The sequence below is a fragment of the Orcinus orca genome, chromosome 5 (assembly GCF_937001465.1).
Source record: "Orcinus orca chromosome 5, mOrcOrc1.1, whole genome shotgun sequence".
Classification (NCBI taxonomy): Eukaryota; Metazoa; Chordata; class Mammalia; order Artiodactyla; family Delphinidae; genus Orcinus; species Orcinus orca.
Genome location: NC_064563.1, coordinates 61741505 through 61751350, shown reverse-complemented (window position 1 = coordinate 61751350; position 9846 = coordinate 61741505). Strand labels below are relative to the sequence as shown.

Sequence of the window (9846 nt, the reverse complement as noted above, 5' to 3'; positions counted from 1 at the left end):
TTTGCCAGCAGTGGTGAAACCATGCAGCGGTCCTGGGAAGGAGATCATTTTGCCCGCCAGCGCCGGCGCCTTCATTCCACTAGCGTTGTGCCCTGGCAGCGAGGAACTTTTGATTTGCGCTGGCAGCTGGACATCAGCTCTCTGTTGACTAAGACAACTCTACTGAAAACCAACTTATAGAAAAGGTACACCTCAACTAAATTTGGGCTTTATTTCTTACACCTCCCGTCAGCCTGGAACGGTAGTGTAATTAATCTGTCTTTGGTTTGGAGTATGTTATTTCTTCATTGGCTTGTTAAGCATCAGGTGATGCTGATGCTGCTCCCAGGATCACACTTTGAGAACCACTAGCCTAAGGCTTTCCCCACCCAACCTGACATTGGGTAAATACTACAGTGCTTCTCACTATTCCACAGATAGGCTCCAGTTCTTTCTCATCTGTGTGTTTTGGTGTGTTTCTTCCACCTGCAATTCCTTTCCTTTGCTTCTGTCCGTAAGATCAAGGTCACAGTTTATCTCTTCTGTGAAGTCTTTGACTTTCCCTAGCAGAGATCTCTGATCACTCTTCAGAGATTTTATAGCATTTGGTGCTTCAGTCCACTTATCATCAAAGATGCATTTACTGTGGAGATAACAAAGCTTTAAGCTTCAAGTCCCCGCAAGTGCATGAACATCTTCTAGGATGAGGTACTTAATTTTGCATTTATAATTTTGTTATTTTTCTTAAATTGGTGCCCTCAGTTGGCATAAGCTTCTGTTCTCACAAAATTTGGCTCCACCCCTGTTTATCATATTGTCCGTCCACAGACTTTGAATTCTAGTTTTATTATATTCCAGTATGTTCCATCTCCCTGCTTAGCACAGGCATAGAGCCTGAATAAAATAGTCATTGCATATCTATCTTATGTCCAGCACTGTATTAGGTACTAGGGATACAGTATGAGCAAGATGGACACGTTCCTGCCATGCTGGTCCTAATAGTAGAGAAGATAGGCAATGAAACAGCATTGGAATGTAATGACTAAACATATATAAGGTAAGTAAAGAGTGTATGGGAGCTCATGACAGGTGCCTAGCTTGGTCTAAGGAGGATGGGGCAGGTAAAGAGTCTAGGGATTCAGCTTGTTGAATGAATTGATAAACTCTATCCAGGTTACCTAGCCTGATGACACTAGTGTATACCTAACTGGGCGCCATAGTCCTGACTCATGAGGCAATGGCATGCCATAGTCTTGCATCAGGGACCTCACATTCCCAACAGAGAAAACTGTACTCCGTAATTCTGAGCCACCTACACGGCAGAGGTCTTCCAAGCAGCCAGCCCAGTGCTTTCAAAACCAGTAAGCCCAGATCTAGCCAGCCAGTCAGTCCACTCACTTTGCTTCCTTAAAATAGGACAGAGATAGTCTTTTGGCTTTAAAAGTCTTACTCCATTTCTTCTTCTCTGAACCTCATCTCTGGGAGTCTACCTAGACTCTGTACTAGGTCAAGTTCTCTTCTTGGCTATAAAAATTTTTCACTCAGTGCTCAATTTTCAATTGCTATTAGTCTTTATTGTTTCTTAAACTGAATGAATCAATGAATGGATACATAAAATCAGACTAGACTTCTTTATTAGAATATTAATTATACCTTCTACAGTGTTTGTGTGGTACTTTTCATTTTCTAGAGTATTGACTTTATTTATAGCATCTGGGAAGGAAGGTCAAGTGTTGTATCCATTTGATAAATTTGAACTCAGACACTCATACCTATGAGGATCTGAAGGCTAAACCATGTCAAGGGAAACTGAGGTTAATAGATGATGAAAAGAAGTAAATAGGTATATTTGATATCCCTAGGAAGTAAATAGGTATATTTGATATCCCTAGGAAGTAAATAGGTATATTTGATATCCCTAGGAAGTAAATACATATCTTTGATATCCCTAGGAAGTAAATAGGTATATTTGATATCCCTAGGAAGTAAATAGGTATATTTGATATCCCTAGGAAGTAAATACATATCTTTGATATCCCTAGGAAGTAAATACATATGTTTGATATCCCTAGGAAGAAAACTCATTAACTGGTTAGGTCTGTGGTAGGCATTACTACTGTTCAACAGTATCGAATTTCTGGTGCTCTCTACTCTCAGCCATACAGGTGATTTTACTCCTTGTCCTGTTTAAAGTTGGGTAGAGCCACATGACTGGCTTTGGTCATTGAAATGTCAGTAGAAGTGCTCTGTGTCACTCTTAGGTGGAGGCAATTCATTCCGGTGCTTGCTTCTCTAGCCCTCCCTTCCTCTGTCTGGAGAGCTATCAGGACACAAAGCAGACATGACATGAGCAAGAAACACTTTTGTTGTGTTAAACTGATAAGCTTTGGGGATTGTTTGTTATTGAAGAATCACGTTCTGGGAGTTCCCTGGTGGCCTAGTGGTTAAGATTCGGTGCTTTCACCTGCGGAGGACCAGGTTGGGGGAACCATCTCACATGCCACTCGGGGCAGCCAAAATAAAATAAATAAATAAATAAATGAAACATTAAAAGAAAAAACCCACTATGATTAAAAAAAAATCACTTCCATCATTGACTGAGACAAAGGCTAAATTTATACATTCCTTCATCCAGGGTGTGAGGCTAAAGAACAGAGTCTATTAAAATCTATATTCCATTAGTGTGTCTTTGGATTTTAAATTCAATTATTTATTCATTTAACGAGCATTTATTAAAGCTTACTAGTTGCAAGATAACTGTGGTAGCCACTATGGAGGGGACAATACAAAAATATGTTTTTAGTTACTTGTATAGCAGCCTTATCAGGCCACACTGAAAATCTATGTAAATCTCTTAGAACTGTAATTTTCTTGGAGTATTTTCATGTAGCAGTTCTCATGTCTTACACCAAGTGGTGCCCCTTAGTAAATGGTAACAATGGGAGCTGCTTTTGATGATCAGGAAAATCTAGAGTTTATCTGTTCTGAACTTTGACTAGTCTAAACTGAGTAGCATTGCTTTTCCTGTTGGCAGTCAAAAACCGGAAAGACATAATTATTTATGATGATCACTAATCACAGTGAAACACCACCTCCTGGAGGCAGTGGATGGGAACTCTTGGGGTGTCCCAAGTAGACCGTCTGCTTTGAGAAGGTAAGAAATCAGTCTGTCTTGCTGACTGCTAATCCCCAAAGCTTACCTAGCACAGTGCTGACAGAGTGACCACCTAATATTTACTGTATGAGTGAAGCACAAAATGAAAGGATGCATGAAATCCTTGCCACAGTGTAAATATTTGTACAACGTTTAGTCCGTTTTGTGTGTTCAAAGTATGTTTAATGACAAAGATTTACTTCGTAGGCATTCCTCTCATATTCAGTTTTCCCCCCAAATATGTTTTGAAATATTAAATCTGTTTTGAAATAGGAAAATTGATATGGAGTCTTAAGGGGAAGGGTAACATCAGAACAGGCTTAGCTTGGGACTTCCCTGGTTGTCCGGTGGGTTAAGACTCTGAGCTCCCAGTGCAGGGGGCATGGGTTCGATCTGTGGTTAGGGAACTAGATCCCACATGCCGCAACTAAAAGATCCCGCTTGCTTCAACCAAAGATACCGTATGCTGCAATGAAGGCCCAATGCAGCCAAATAAATGAATAAATAAATATCAGAACAAAACAAAACAACACAACAAAATAACAAGCTTAGCTTAGTTACCCTTAAAAAGCTACAAGATTTTCAGGTACTTTGAAGCCATTAAGAAAAGAAAAAAGATTTGAGGAGGAACATCAAAAAGAATGTAGGTCATGATTTTATTGCCCTTCACAGGTGTAAAATCCCTTTAAGAATTTTTAAATGGATTATTTATCATTGATTTACTCATAAAAATGATGAGGTTCGGCATATTCAAAGGGTAGTTTACTTGGACAATAATCTCACTAAATTTATTGTTTTCATTTTTAACCTGCGTGCATTTTGGATATTTTCATGACTTTTATAAACTTTCCAAATGTATATAAGAATAGAGAGAATAATAAATGTACCCTCATATACCCATTTTCAATAATTACCAAACCATACTTGACTTTTGTTTTTTTCCTTTTGCTCTACCGCCTTCCCTCCCTCCTTCCTTTTTGTCTTTTTTCTCTTTTTCAAGCATTTTGAGAAAACTCCAGGTCATTTCACTCTTACACAATTCTCTATAAAATATGGATATTTTCTTACATAAACACACATAATTTTCACACCTAACAAAAAGAACATTAATTCCTTAATATCATCAAAGACACAAATTTCTCTGTCTTACACATGTCCTTTTTTCAGTTGGTTTGTTTAAAAACAAGATCCAAGCAAGGTCTATAGTCAAACCTACTTGTTATGTTTCTTTAGTTGCAATTAAGCTGGAAAAACCCCCTTCCCACTTTTTTCATGTCATTGATTGTGAAAGATGAATTTACATTTTTTTACTTTCAATGTTTTAAATTTTATTACAAACAGAACTCTAAAAATTTGCACTTTAAGGAATTTTGCTTCTCTTAGTCTTTGCTAGCTTACAAAAAGAAGGCAGAAGTACAAAACAAAATAGCCAGGCTTCTGGGGTGGGGGAGAGAAATTACTCATTTTTGATAATTTATTTGGCTCTGTTAATATTAAACAGATTCAGAGGTCTCATTTTCTGAGGAGAAACAAAACATTATTGAGTACAACTAAATAATTCAGTCACATTTTCCAAGCTTATAACACTTCTTGCTTCTTTGGCTGTTTCATTTTTATTTCTGTAAGGACCTCTGAAAATTAAAGGTTAAAATCAAAATCATTGAGACTGAGACTTCCAGTTCTCTATCTCCATATATCTTACATTCTTCCTTATGAACAAAATCCTTACTTGAGACTGAAATGTCCAACTTAAAAACTGTGTTTTCCAGCCTCCCTTGAAGATAGAGGTGGTATTAAGACACAGGTCTAGCCAATGAGATGTAGGCAGAGGTAGTTGTGAGGGAATATGAGGAAAGCTTCTTTTTAAAAATGGAGACAAAACAGTTCACAGAGAAAGAAATAGAAGTGGCCCTTAAACATATGAAAAAAATAAATTAATTCTTATTATTATAAATACAAATTAAAACTACCCTGGGACTTCCCTGGCGCTCCAGTGGTTAAGACTCCATGCTTCCACTGCAAGGGGTGCATGTTCGATCCTTGGTCAGGGAACTAAGCTTCCACATGCCACGCAGCCCTGAGCTATCATTTCTAACTATCTGATTGGCATAAATCCCAAAATTTGGCAACAAACTCTTGGAGAAGTTGCAGGGAAACCAGCGATTTCATGAATGCAAAATGGTATAACCTCTGAGGAAGATTTTGACAATATTAGCAAAATTACAGGTAAATTTACCATTCAATTGATAAATCCCACTTCTAGAAATTTATGCTTAAAATACACCAGCGCAAATATGAAGTCACGTATGCACAAGCTTTGTGTGTATGTTTTAGCCTTTTCCTGAGTTTTTTTAATATAAATTTATTTATTTTATTTATTTTTGGCTTCATTGGTTCTTCGTTGCTGCACACGGGTTTTCTCTAGTTGCGGCCAGCGGGGACTAGTCTTCGTTGCGGTGCGCGGGTCTCTCATTGCGGTGGCTTCCCTTGTTGCAGAGCATGGGCTCTAGGCGCGCAGGCTTCAGTAGTTGTGGCACACGGGCTTAGTTGCTGCGCGGCATATGGGATCCTCCCAGACCAGGGCTCGAACCCGTGTCCCCTGCATTGGCAGGTGGATTCCCAACCACTGCGCCACCAGGTAAGCCCTCCTTCCCTGGTTTCTTAAATATGAGTTTCTTTTTTTTTTTTTTTTTGCTGTACGCGGGCCTCTCACTGTTGTGGCCTCTCCCCGTTGTGGAGCACAGGCTCCGGACGCACAGGCTCAGCAGCCATGGCTCACGGGCCCAGCCGCTCCGCGGCATGTGGGATCTTCCTGGACCGGGGCACGAACCCGTGTCCCTTGCATCGGCAGGCAGACTCTCAACCACTGCGCCACCAGGGAAGCCCAATATGGGTTTCTTAATTCATATTTGATTGTTGAAGCAAAAATTATAACATTATATAATGTGCTCATTGTATATAGAGGAAATGCATGAGATTATTGTGCTTAAAAAGTGGAGGGGGTAAAGTTAGACTTCTACATTTCCCTTGAAGTGGTAAAACATTCATACCAGTAGGCTATGGTAAATTACATATGTGTATTCTAATAAGTAGAGCAAATACTAGGAAAACTATACAATGCAATGTACTAAAAAACACTTCAAATAAATAAAAATGGAATCCTAAGTGTCCAAAAATCCAAGGAAGGTAAGAAAAGAGAAGCATAGGAATGATAAACAGAGGAAACAAACAGAGAAAACAAATAACAAAATGACTTACTTAAGCCCTAACTTATCAATACTTACTTTAAATGTAAGTGGTCTAAATACATCATTAAAAGATGGAGATTGGCAGTGTTGATTAAAAAATATTTGACCCAATGATAGCTGCTTACAAGAAACTTCAAATTCAATGGCATAGGTAGGTTGAAAATGAAAGAAAAAGTAAAATAGCCAAAATTGATATCTATTTGATTTCTTTGTAAGCTTTTACTAACATTTTTTATAGTGAGCAACATTTCTTACCAAATTTCTATGGAGAGTGTAATTTCAAAATTATTTTTGTTTTCTGCCAAAGCTCTTGATCCACTTTAAAAAGCTTTTATTTATTTATTTATTTCAGCTTTATTGAGATATAATTGACATATAACATTGTGTAAGCTTGAGGTGTACAATGTGGTGATTTGACATACACATATATCACAAAATGATTACCACAATAAGGTTAGTTAACACATATTGTTAACTGTAGTCACCATGCTGTACATTAGATCCCCAGATTTATTCATCTTATAAATGGTAGTTTGTACCCTTTGACCACCTTCACCCATTTCCCTTACCAGTTCCCCACTGGCTCCTGGAAACCATCAATCTATTCTCTGTTTCTGTGAGTTCATTTTTTTTTTAGATTCCATGTATAAGTGAGATCATACAGTATTTGTATTTCTCTGACTTAATTTCATTTAGCATAACACACTCAAAATTCATCCATGTTATTGCAAATTGCAGGATTTCTTTCTTTTTTAATGACTGAAAATATGCATATTTATATATCACAAATATAAATATATATATATATTTATATTTATCACAATTTCTTTATCCATTTATCCATGGATGGACATTTAAGTTGTTTCCATGTCTTGACTATTGCAAATAATGCTGCAGTAAACATAGAGGTGCAGATATCTTCGAGATAGTGATTTTACTTCTTTTGGATATATACCTAGAAGTAGAATTACTGGATCATATGGTAGTTTTATTTTTAATTTTTTTGAGGACCCTCCATACTGTTATCCAGAATGGTTGTAGCAATTTACATTCCCGCCAACTTTTCTCCACATCCTGGCCAGCACTTGTTATCTCTTATCTTTTTGATAATAACCATTCTAACGGATGTGAGGTGATATCTCATTGTAGTTTTGATTTACATTTCCCTAGTGATTAGTGATGTTGAGCACGTTTTCATGTACCTGTTAGCCATCTGTGTATCTTATTTGGAAAAATACCTATTCAGGTCCTTTGCCCATTTAAAATTAGATTATTTGTTTCTTGCCATGAGATGTAGGAGTTCCTTATATATTTTGGATATTAACCCCTTTTTAGATAGATGGTTTGCACATATTTTCTCCCATTCCATAGATTGCCTTTTCACTTTGTTTATCATTTCTTTTGCTGCACAGAAGCTTTTTAGTTTGATGTAGTCCCACTTGTTTATTTAAGCTTTTCTTGATTGTGCTTTTGGTGTCAGAGCTAAAAAAATCATTGCCAAGATCAATATCAAGGAGCTTTCCCTGTTTTCTTCTAGGGCTTTAATGACTTCAGGCCTTACATTTAAATTTCAATCCATTTTGAGGAAGTTTGTCCAACTGTTGTAAGATAGGGGTCCAGTTTCATTCTTTTGAATGTAAATATCCAGTTTTCCCAACACCATTTAATGAAGAGACTATCTCTTCCCTAGTGGGTATTCTTCACTACCTGGTCAAACATAGGTTGGCTGTAAATGCATTGGTTTATTTCTGGGCTCTCAATTATGTTCCATTGGTCTGTGTGTCTGTTTTTTGTTTGTTTATGCTAGGTACTAAAAAATCTTTATTTAGTATTCAGAGCAAGTCCATAGGTGATTTTGCTTTCCTCATACTACAGATTAGGAAACTATGTGTCTGTTTTTATGCTGGTACCATACTGTTTTGATTACTATAGCTTTGTAATATACTTTGAAATAAGGAAGTATAATGCCTCCAGCTTTGTTCTTCTCTCTGAAGATTGCTTTGGCTATTCTTTTGTGGTTCCATACAAATTTTAGGATTTTTTTTTCTATTTCTGTAAAAAAAAAAAGCCATTGGAATTTTGATAGGGATTGCATCGAATCTATATGGCTTTGGGCAGAATAGACATTTAACAGTATTAATTCTTCTGATCCATGAACATGGAGTATCTTTCCATTTATTTGTGTCTTCTTCAATTCCTTTAATCAATGCCTTAGCGTTTTCAGTGTACAGATCTTTCAAGTTGGTTAAATTTATTCCTAAGTAGTTTATTATTTTTGATGCTATTGTAAATGGGATTGTTTTCTTTCTTTATTTTTTTCAGGTAGTTCATTGTTAGTATGTAGTCTAGTTAAAGGTTTGTCAATTTTGTTAATCTTTTCAAAGAATCAGCTGTTAGTTTTGTTCATCTTTTCCATTGCTTTCCTATTCTCTATTTCATTTATTTCTGCTCTAATGTTTATTATTTCCTTCTGCTAAATTTAGGCTTAGTTTGTTCTCTTCTTTTTCTTGTTCCATGAGGTGTACTGTTCAGTTGTTCATTTGAGATCTTTCTTTTGTTCTTAAGGTAGGCATTAATAGCTATAAACTTTCCTCTTAGAACTGCTTTTGTTGCATCCGATAAGTTTTGATACATTGTGTTTCTATTTTGTCTCATGATTTTTTTAAATTTCTCATTTGATTTCTTCTTTAATCCATTGGTTGTTCAGGAATGTGTTTAATTTCCATGTATTTGTGAATTTTTCAGATTTCCTTGTGTTATTGATTTCTAGTTTCATACCATTATGGTTGGAAAAGAAACTTGATATAATTTCTATCTTGAATTTGTTGATACTTGTTTTGTGGCTTATGTTATGTTAATATGATCTTATCCTAGAAAATGTTCCATGTGCACTTGGGAAGAATGTGTATTCTGCTGTTGTATGGAAAGTTCTGTATCTGTATATATTTCCTCTACAGTGTTGTTCAAACCTGCTGTTTCTTTATTGATTCTCTGTCAGGATTATCCACTGCTGAGAGTTAGGTATTAAAGTCCCCAACTATTACTGTATTGCTGTTTATTTCTATTTTAGTTCAGTTAGCATTTGTTTTATACATTTAAGTGCTCTGATGTTGGGTGCATAAATATTTAATATCGCTGTATCTCCTTGATGAATTGACCCTTTTATCTTTATATAATAACCATTTTTGTCTCTTTTGACCATTTTTAGCTTACAGCCTATTTTATCTAAAGTCTGTCCCTGCTTTTTTTTGGTTACCATTTGTTTAGAATATCTTTTTCTATCTCTTCACTCTTAGCCTATGTGTGTCCTTAAAGCTAAAGTGAAACTCTTGTGGCTCACGGGATCTCAGTTCCCCTACCAGGGATTGAACCTGGGCCACAGCAGTGAAAGCCTGGAATTCTAACCACTAGGCCATAAGGGAACTCCCATTCCATGTCTTTTAATTGGAGAATTTAATCCACTTA

At 36.6% G+C, this 9846-nt stretch overlaps 1 long non-coding RNA gene across 1 annotated transcript in view; it reads left to right on the top strand.

Annotated features, from left to right (window-relative positions):
• LOC125964394 (uncharacterized) overlaps positions 1 to 9846 on the top strand; it is a 33598-nt gene that overhangs the window by 5125 nt on the left and 18627 nt on the right. Inside the window, exons 3-4 of the long non-coding RNA XR_007477380.1 lie at positions 12 to 185; positions 3014 to 3133. This is a non-coding gene — a long non-coding RNA (uncharacterized LOC125964394). The remainder of the gene's footprint in view (positions 1 to 11; positions 186 to 3013; positions 3134 to 9846) is intronic.